Here is a 9,530-nt window from a genome sequence, read left to right as displayed (position 1 = left end):
GCAAATATTAGTTATGATTGTTTTATTTAATATTACATTTTAACCTGTTAAAAAGACAAAACAGGATTCAACTGGAATATTTATTTATGTAGCAATATACGCTTCAAACACAAAGGGAACGTTTTGTTTCAAATCGGCTTAATTGCCCCCCCCCCCCCCCCCCCCCGTTTTGGACCCAAGATGTGTGACCTGTCGGGTGCGCGCACTGTCAACGACGCGTACGCGCAACATCCTGCTTAACTGCTCCCCTGCAAACACTGGTCGCCAGAGAATCCAGCTGTCACTCAGCGAGACCCCATTGAGCCGATGTCAGAGTGAAATCCCGGTCGCGATAAATACGACACACCGCTGGATGAAGGTGGACCTCCGGCAATCAACAGATCGGCAACTCCACTGTCCACTACTCCTCCCGCGAAGAAGAAGAAAAAGACGAGCGATCCGAAAGACAATACCGGAGCCAACTGGCACACGTGAGCGATATGTATTACCACATTTTTCGAGCTAGTCACGGAGACATGGACAAACTAGCGCCACATATTTGGTTGTAATTAGTCGATGCAAATGCTCTTGGCAGCGGAAGGGGTTCAGCCCGTGCCAAAATGACCGGACTATTGTCTAGCATCGATGTAACGGAATGGGCCCGCAGGAATTTTGGCACCGGTTTTACGCAACAGACCACATAGTTTAATCGACGTACCTCGACCGAAGAGACGGCAGTGAGGCTGCTATGGACAAAGACGGCTTACACATCTCGTAGTGATGCTATGAGATAAAAGAGTGCTGGTTCCCCCCGCGACGTGGAGCAGAGATTCAACGGTGGGCTTCAAGTTTGGACCTCACCAAGTCCAACACGACCTTCCCCTCCCAAAAAAAAGGATCATCTTACATCTTAAAGCATCTTCACAGACTCGCATAGCGGTAAGAATTTGTGTTTTAATTCCCAATATTGTAGTGATTTCCATCCGTGTTCCTAATGTGGCTGATTTCTCACCAATGGGAGCCCTGGTGAGAGTGAATGTTGCGGGTCATGGACGCACCATTTGGCACCAGAACGCACAGACTACATTTGCATTGCAGTTCACATCTGTATTAATTTGCGCCTTATTTTCCCTGATGTTTTTTTTGTGCAAGTGTAGCACGCTGGTCAGGGCCATGTGAGCAACAAGAGAGCAACTTCTCTATACGGACGTGCTTTTGTGAAGCTGCCGCGACGGGCGTGGAGCCTATATATGCTGTAATTTAGAGTTATATGCCTGAACATCAATTTCAAATCAAATTCACAATTTAAGCCTTGAAAATCAATAATAATCAAGTTGAGAGACTGAACCACAGTGTCTCACAATCTTTTGTTCTCAAATCCCTTCAGCAGCTGGAACATGGTGTAAATGGGCGGTGCAAGGATTCACCTCGGGTTCGGTTAAATCCTGCAGGGGTTGTTCAAATGATTGGTAGTATGCAGATATTTTAATGACGTTATTGAAAAACTCTTGCCATTCGTTAATGATGAATATATTTCACAGGTGTTTGGCCAACAAAGCATTTTTATTTTTGTAATGATTTGTATCGAACAGTGCTGCAATTTAACATGTGGGATCACGTTATGGAAGCTAGAGAGCTTTATTATTAAAAATAGGATGACAAAATTAACAATCTATATAATATATAATAGAACATATGGCTTAACAGATCGTCTTACATTAAATAGTTGTCCAAATAATATAACAGTACCACATTTCTAACCATTACAATTCCACTTAGCAAAAATTGCCCAATTAAACATAAAATAATTTGCAACTAAAACACTCAGGATTTGATTTATGCGTGATGGTGATGGTTACCCGTGGTGTTAGCTCTAAAAGCATTTTACCTCTCTTACAGCAGAATGTGCTAACAATGGCTTTGACAGCCCCACACATAAACCCTGATTCAGTGATTATCTCATCATTTTATATCAAAAGAAGCACTCCCACCACTCAGAGTGGTCAACCATGGTCAGCACCCGGCATTATTCACCATGATGAGAAACCGTTTCATTGTTCTGGATGCCTTTGAAATATGCCACATTGGTTTCTGTGGGGAGCATTTGTCAATGCCAGCAGCAATGGCTCAAATATGAGCCTCCATAATGAGTTTCTCCCCTGCGCTTCAGAAAATCCTTATATATGTTAAGTCATTTTGATGGATTTGGGATATTGCCAACTGAAAGAGTTTAGTGCTCGTGAATGATGCTTTCTTAATATGTGGATAGATGCGATATGCATTTATTCAGAATTTATTTTGTTGGTAAGATGCCAGTTAAATCATATCTACCTCCATTTGCCCTCCTTTCATTCTTTCTTTTCATCCAGTAAGTGCAGTTTTGGCATTTCACAGCCTTACATCTAAATTTAATGAACATTTTGTGAAACTGTTTCTGCGAGACATACATGTCTGTTACCTGATACCCCTCCCATCTTGCTACCCCCTGCATCCCCCAAAGACAATTATTTCACTCCCCGTGGATTGGAGGAGGAACTTGTACCCATATGGGAGAAGGGGAAGTCGACCCCTATGTACTCCAGCACTGAGAGAGATGAGGAGCAGATTCTGTGTGGCAGCGATGAAATGCCCCATCACTTCAGTTAGTATCACGACCAATGTGCTCCTTTCCTCTTTTCATTAAAAAAAGACAGTATTTTCTGTATTATTACAGCCTCCTGCTACCAAAAAAAGAATGGCTTGGCACATACAAGCAATAAATTGCGCATGGATGCTTAGTAAATGATCAGAAGATGTCCTTGTTTGGAAATATAGCCTCTTAACTGGTTTGCTTAGTTGATTTATATTATATCCAATAGCAACACCATGAAAACAGAAAAATGTTGCAGCTGTGTTTCTTCTGCAACAACAAAAAGAGTATCCAAGAAAAAATATATATCTTTGATGAGTTGTGAATAGCAACAATGACAAACCCGGCTATCAGCAAGTAAGTGTCTTGACTAAATCACATGATGAAAGTATGGAATTTAGAGCTGGAAAGTTGAAAAGGCACCAGTATTGGAGGAAGCATTCAAACCATTTACTTAAATAAAAGAAGCAATACTGCAATATAAAATACTATAACACAGGACTCTATTATCTACAAGTGCTGGATTCAAATGTCACAATAATACACACGCATTATTAGAAAAATGTACATGCCCCTTGTATTTTTATTTTATTATGTTTAACGTTGGGATTTCATTCAAAAGCATAGTTCGTCAAAGTGGTGCCAATGGAAAATTAGATCTTAGAGCTTCATATTTTATAAAATTATAATGTGATTATGTGATTTGAAAAGTAACAGAATCTTCCATGAAATAGAAAGACAACTACTCAAATATGTGTGATTAAGTACAGTATGTGAGGTCATCCACATAGTTAAATAACAAGACGACAAAGCACAAACTGAAAATCTCCAGCATGTTCGGTAATTTCATGAAGGAATCTGGTTCCTCTCATCAGTCCTATGCAGAGTTCAACACGGAGCTGTATAGTATGTCGGCTTAAATACAATATTGAATTCTTAATGATTTATGTTAAAAGAAGAATAGATTTTGCCATACACTGTAGAATATATGATTCTGTTCCCCTTTCCATTCACAGTTAAAAGCTAATACGACTGGGAGTGGCAATCGATAATGGTATATTAAATTAAAAGTGCAGTAGATCAGAGCCTTTATATAGAGCATCATGATTTCATATAACGCTATGTGCATATAATTGGAAACAAAGGGGGTTCTTGTTCTGCCACAAAACCACAGGATGTACAAATTATCTTGTGTTTAACGATGTTAAACTGCAGTGTTTGTTCACAACCAGTCAACGTGAAAGCTTCACCAATCTCAGCTAGATGTTCATAATAAAACAACATACAGTATTCACCAGCATCAGTAATAGATGAAGGTCCACCGTTAAAATCCCTTTAAACTCTAGATATCACCAGACTATTATGCGTCTACTTCCATCCTGTTATTTTAATGTTTTTTTATGTTAATAACTTGCAATCAAATCCGGCATTTACAATTATAAGTGTCTAGTGAAATGTCTGCGGGATGTGTTTAAGTCAATACATTAGCAATTTTGAATAATTGGAGTAATTCACTTCCTGTTTTTCCCAATTCTCCCCTTCAGAATGTGTGATGTGGAGCCAGTACAGTAAGAGGTAAATTTTATGCTTTTAGCCACTACATCAAAAACATACCACTTGTATATGAGGAGGCGTTGTTTTACAGCACAACATGTCATATTACTGTAAAAAAAAAAAAAAAAGTATATGAAAGTGATTGGTGGCTGAGTTGAAAGATATGAAGAAAAGGTGGGAGATCCTTAACTGCTTCAGCCTTCCCTAACTGGTTTTGTGCAACGTGAAATATCAAGGTATTATGTTTATATCTCGTTTCGCAGACGTGAGCACATTGCCAGCCTTGATCCTCAGAGCGCAGCACACAGAGGGAAAACGGTGTCTTTACGCCTGCCAACTAGTCTGGATTCCCTCAGCTTGACACTGTGTACTCTGCTCTGCATTTTCTGGTTGCCAGTTCCTGTAAACGACAATAAAGTAAGAGCAGAGGGAAGGTGCTTTGAACTGTTAGTAATTACCGGGTGATTAGAACTGTTAGAGGTCATCCAATGCACCCACTTTTACTCCCTAGATGTACATTTCCCTCTTCTATTAAAGTAGTAACGTTGGTTCAGCTGTACTGATGGGGACATTTAAAAGTACAGTATGGATGCAGTTTGTGGATTTAGATGATGTGCTGGAACTAATTCCAAGATGGCAAATGGGAATCTCGAAGATTAAGTAAATATTGTGAAATACATTCTGTAATGTTGGTTTGAAAATAATTGAGTGAGGCTACAGCGATGTAGTGTCTTTAGATAATTGTCACATTTAGAAATGATGAGGTTTACAGTGGGAAATAATGATGATTTCGGCCTTCATGTATATCCCTAATTTAGTCACCTTATTTTGGTGATACCAGATTATTGTAGTTTTAAGAGTACAGCTGAGCACGCTATGTGTCCAAATATTGGAGAACGAAGAGCAGGAGAGGATTGTGTCGTGTTCTCCGTGACTCACGATGTCTCCTCGGGAAAATGAGCCTCGCAGTCAGCCCTGACCCTTCGCTAAACAGGCGTGTTTCCAGTTGTGTTGGTGCACGTGTCGCTGTGACGCCGGAGCAGATCTCAGTCTTAAATTTGGAAAAAAATAGGAACTAAATGTTCGATTTTTGTCTAATAAAGAGGATCCTGACCACCGCGTTTGCTGCATGTGAATAGTGGTGCAAAAGCAATGCAGTAGAGCTGCATCATTTCTTTATTGTATTTGTATATTCTAATGCACACAATGTAGTTTATTTACCACAGAGCTGAAATAATGAGGTGATTAATTGGTTGGTTGGTCAACAGGAAAATAATTGTCAACAATTTTGAAAAGCGATCAATCAATTTAACTCATCTATTAATCAAAAAGCCAAACATTTGCCAGTTTCAGCTTCTCAAATGTGTTGCTTTTGTGCCGTTTTATAATCAACGCTTTGGTTACTCAGAATTAATATTATGATAGTGAAAACAACTGTTATAATATAATATTAATAAATGATCACTGAAATACGTTTACCTTGATCATTTTAATACTTAACCCCTCTGAATTATTATGCAAAATGATCACATTGGAGCTCCAACGTACAATAATTCTCATTTTTGTGTGATCCATCCTCTATTTTGTCTGACAAGCAGCCAACAAATTAAAAAGTATATATAATCTACAATGATATGAAATCCAGCAAAGCAGTAAATCCTCGCTTGAAGGTGTAAGCAGCAGAGACGTGTGTAATATATATATGAGGAATATATATATATATATATATATATATATATAGAGAGAGAGAGAACCCAACTGAGTGTGGATGAAATCAGATGTCACCCAGCCTGCGCTCATGAAGAGATATGGGCAGTCTAGCAAATTAAAACAGTCGTGAGGCTCCTTCCCACCGGGAATGTCACTATAACATTCCAGTATCAGCTCAGACATACATACTGCGTGCCCGTAAACACATACAGTACACATACGTGCACGCGGATGCACTGAGCCCAGCATGTACGGAGGTGTTTACGCTCCAGTCAGTGTCGAACATGCATATTCAAACTGATATGTCATACTCGTGAATCTGCGCAGGCTGACACATTTACATATGAGCTCGGCTGTCGTGGGCCAGGCTGTGATTCGGGGTGACAGGTCTTATGCCACTTCCCTTGGGTCACACAAGGGCGGAGTCACAATGTGACAGGAATGAAGGCAGAGAAATGCCTCTCATTCACCGTCAGTCTCCAATGACACAACCTTCCTCTCTGTTTCAGTCACATTCTTGGGTTCAGTAGTGGCGAGGCAACTTTTCGGTTTCTACAGTGTGTTCAAGTGACTCATTTCACTTTTACCTCGTGTTGTCAGAGGAGGTTAAAGCTCGGGTAGGAAACTTTGGAGGAACCAGCAGGCGTAAGCTTGATTTTGAAAGAGCGAAAACGCACTAACGCTCACTATAACTACTGCAGGAGGATGAGAGAGCCTTGGGGGAGGAGCGCCACGCATTGTTTTCATCACTAACCATATCATGTCTCATTCACATGAAAAATATCACTTAACATAATACTAAAGCACAAACAGAGCTATTGTTGGTAGGCTACTCACAGCTGTAAAGCTAACAAATATGTTTCCTACCTAGGTTTATGTGCATTCCTAACTTAGATGAATTCAGAGTATCAGTTTGGTAATGCTGCTCTCGTCAAGTGGTTTAAGGCCCAATCGGTATTCATGTATGAATTACTCATATATTCACATTTATCAATATCACATTCAATATTGACAGAAATTAGCACTTTTCTGTTTCTTTACCTATTCTATTGAAAATGAGCACTGCAACTGACAATTATTTTTATCATCAATTAAGCAGCCCATAGGTATGAATGTGAGTGTGAGTGGTTGTTTGTCTCTACATGTTGGCCCTTTGATAGACCTGTCCAGGGTGTACCCTGCCTTCGCCCAATAACAGCTGGGATCGGCTCCAGCCCCCCCGCGACCCTGAATACAGGATAAGCGGTAGACGATGGATGGATGGATGGATCAATTAAGCAACTGATTGATTCATCGTTATGTCATTTAAATGTCATAACATTTTGTTAAATGCCCATCATTGAATAATGATGATGTCACAGTCTTGTTGACATTATGGTTATGGAATGTGCATTTATGACATTACGTCATAAAATTGGGATAACCATCCGCTGTATTCACCGAGTATTATTTATGATCATCACTAAAGGGCAGCAACTGTTGTCAGTTGTTTAGCACCTAATTGCGCAACCAAAAGAATCAAAGAGATCAGACAGGCTGACATCACTGTCCACACGTCAGTATAGAGTACAAGAAATATTTATTTTCTACATATGGGTCAACTAAAACTACAAACAGTTAGTGAATTTACTACATAAGTTTACCATTACCAAGTAATGGACCCAAGTAATTAGACCCAGTTATTGAGGTACGTTATAACCAGCAAACACTGTTTAATGTTGGGTACAATAATGTAGCTCAAAGATAAAGTTTGTTCAAATGTTAATGTTACTATAGTTATTAATATTCCCCGAGCACTAAGGACTTCCATTCCATGACAATCAAGTGTAATGTAAAGAAACAACACTATGGGCAAAGAGAAGTGCTCGTCTTCACTCCTAAATACTGTCGTCCCAGCATTATGGGGCATATAGAGCAGGACTACAACACACATGATTTTCAGAGTCAATACATTTTCCCAACATCTCCTGAGGGAAGCACTTATTGCATGTGTTAATATGGGATATTTTAAGGCGTGACCATAACAACCAGCTTCAGGCCCAAAATACTTTAAGTCAAAGTTTTCTGTTTCCTTTGAAACACCATCAACATGTGCAGCGAAGGAGGGTGTGGATTTCATTAGACACACAGAGTCACCTTCATTATCTGAAGAAACACAGGAGTGATCAGCAGAGAATCCATATGGGGATCTGTGCCACAGTGCTGCACATGGCGGAAGGCATTCGCTTATCCGTCCACGAGCACGCCTGATTGGCCCAGCTGGGGTAGCCATGGTCGGGCAACGTCCTACTCGCTCTCTGTCACCGGAGGAACAACAGAGCAGCCAGGTTCATGGACCGAGGCAGACACCCTGTCACCGCCTTGCTGCCACACTCCAACACACACGCACGCACACACACACACACACACACACACACACACACACACACACACACACACACACACACACACACACACACACACACACACACACACACACACACACACACACACACACACACACACACACACACACTGGAAGCAGTACCACAGAGTAAAGAAACCCCAAAGCAGTTGGGGCCACAGGGATGATAGCACAAAGTCCAAAATGTAATTCTGGAAAGGAGGCCTTTTTAGATGGATTTTTGTAGTTATGATTCACCGTAACAATAAACATATATTTGATTGAATTAGTGCTGTGTCAGCTGTTACAGACCCTCCATCCTCATCCTCCCTCACTGCCACTGGGTCACAGAGATAACCATTTAGCTAATGATAAATGAATACGAGCGTGAGCACTTACAAAAATGAATTTCTTGGTTTTAGGCTGTACAATTTGTTGGCTCTACTAAAGCATTTAAAAAAATATTTCCACCTTTGCCAATACAAATATTGAGTCACGCTAGCAAGTTAACCCCAGCAGCGTAGTCAATTTTATGAATGTATGTGATGAATGAATGCGTTTTGAAAGCCCATTCTTATGTGAACCAGCAGAGTTGTGGCTGTTTGAAATGCCGTAGAGAATAGGCTAATAAGCAAATACAAGGGGTGACACTAATAAAAAGCTGGAAGGAGACAGGGTTATTTTTAGTCACTGTTCCATATACAACATGTTCCTCCAGACACTAAGATGCTCAGGGGTCATCTTCAGTGTTTATACAGTCTCTTATGGAAACCTCATACCATTGGATTTAACTGGACTTTACTGGAGCCTTGGAAATAGGTTTTGAAGAGTTGCAGGCAGAGACTGGATTAAGGTTAGATTTAGTTTTTTAAAAATCCACAAATAAATATATTCATGAGCTAATATTTTACAAAATTATTTCCATGACCAGGCGTTATCACGTGCCATTCAGAAGGTTCAGTAATTACATTCAATCAATTTAGCTTTAAGAAATTTTAAGAAAAGTTTTATTCTAAACAAACTAGTCTCTGAAGGAAAGTGACTAAATAATGAGATAAAAAAAAATAGTAGATCAGGTAATAGAAACAATATTGACAGAATGAGTTAATTGTTTGTCATTTCTTCAAGTAAAATTCAATGATTGCAGCGTCACAAATGTGATGTTTGTCTTATGTCAAAGTAAACTGAATATCTTTCTCAAGAAAAACTGAAAAAATGAAATAGGAAAAACAATATTTGCAACCCTAGTTTAGCTTTCAGATACCTTTACATTTT

At 39.7% G+C, this 9,530-nt stretch overlaps 1 protein-coding gene across 2 annotated transcripts in view; it reads left to right on the top strand.

Annotated features, from left to right (window-relative positions):
* Nucleotides 1-584: 584 nt before the first annotated feature.
* Nucleotides 585-9,530, top strand: part of gjc1 (gap junction protein gamma 1) — a 32,928-nt gene continuing 23,982 nt past the window's right edge. Inside the window, exons 1-2 of one of the 2 annotated variants that reach the window (XM_084037470.1) lie at nucleotides 585-918; nucleotides 4,153-4,183. The gene's annotated coding sequence lies outside the window, so the exon portion shown is untranslated. The remainder of the gene's footprint in view (nucleotides 919-4,152; nucleotides 4,184-9,530) is intronic. The other variant, XM_084037469.1, reaches the window with a different exon arrangement.

The sequence above is a fragment of the Eutrigla gurnardus genome, assembly GCF_963514095.1.
Source record: "Eutrigla gurnardus genome assembly, chromosome: 20".
In the NCBI taxonomy this organism is placed as follows: domain Eukaryota; kingdom Metazoa; phylum Chordata; class Actinopteri; order Perciformes; family Triglidae; genus Eutrigla; species Eutrigla gurnardus.
The sequence above is the reverse complement of the archived record's forward strand: the minus strand, read 5'-3'. Positions and strand labels throughout refer to the sequence as shown.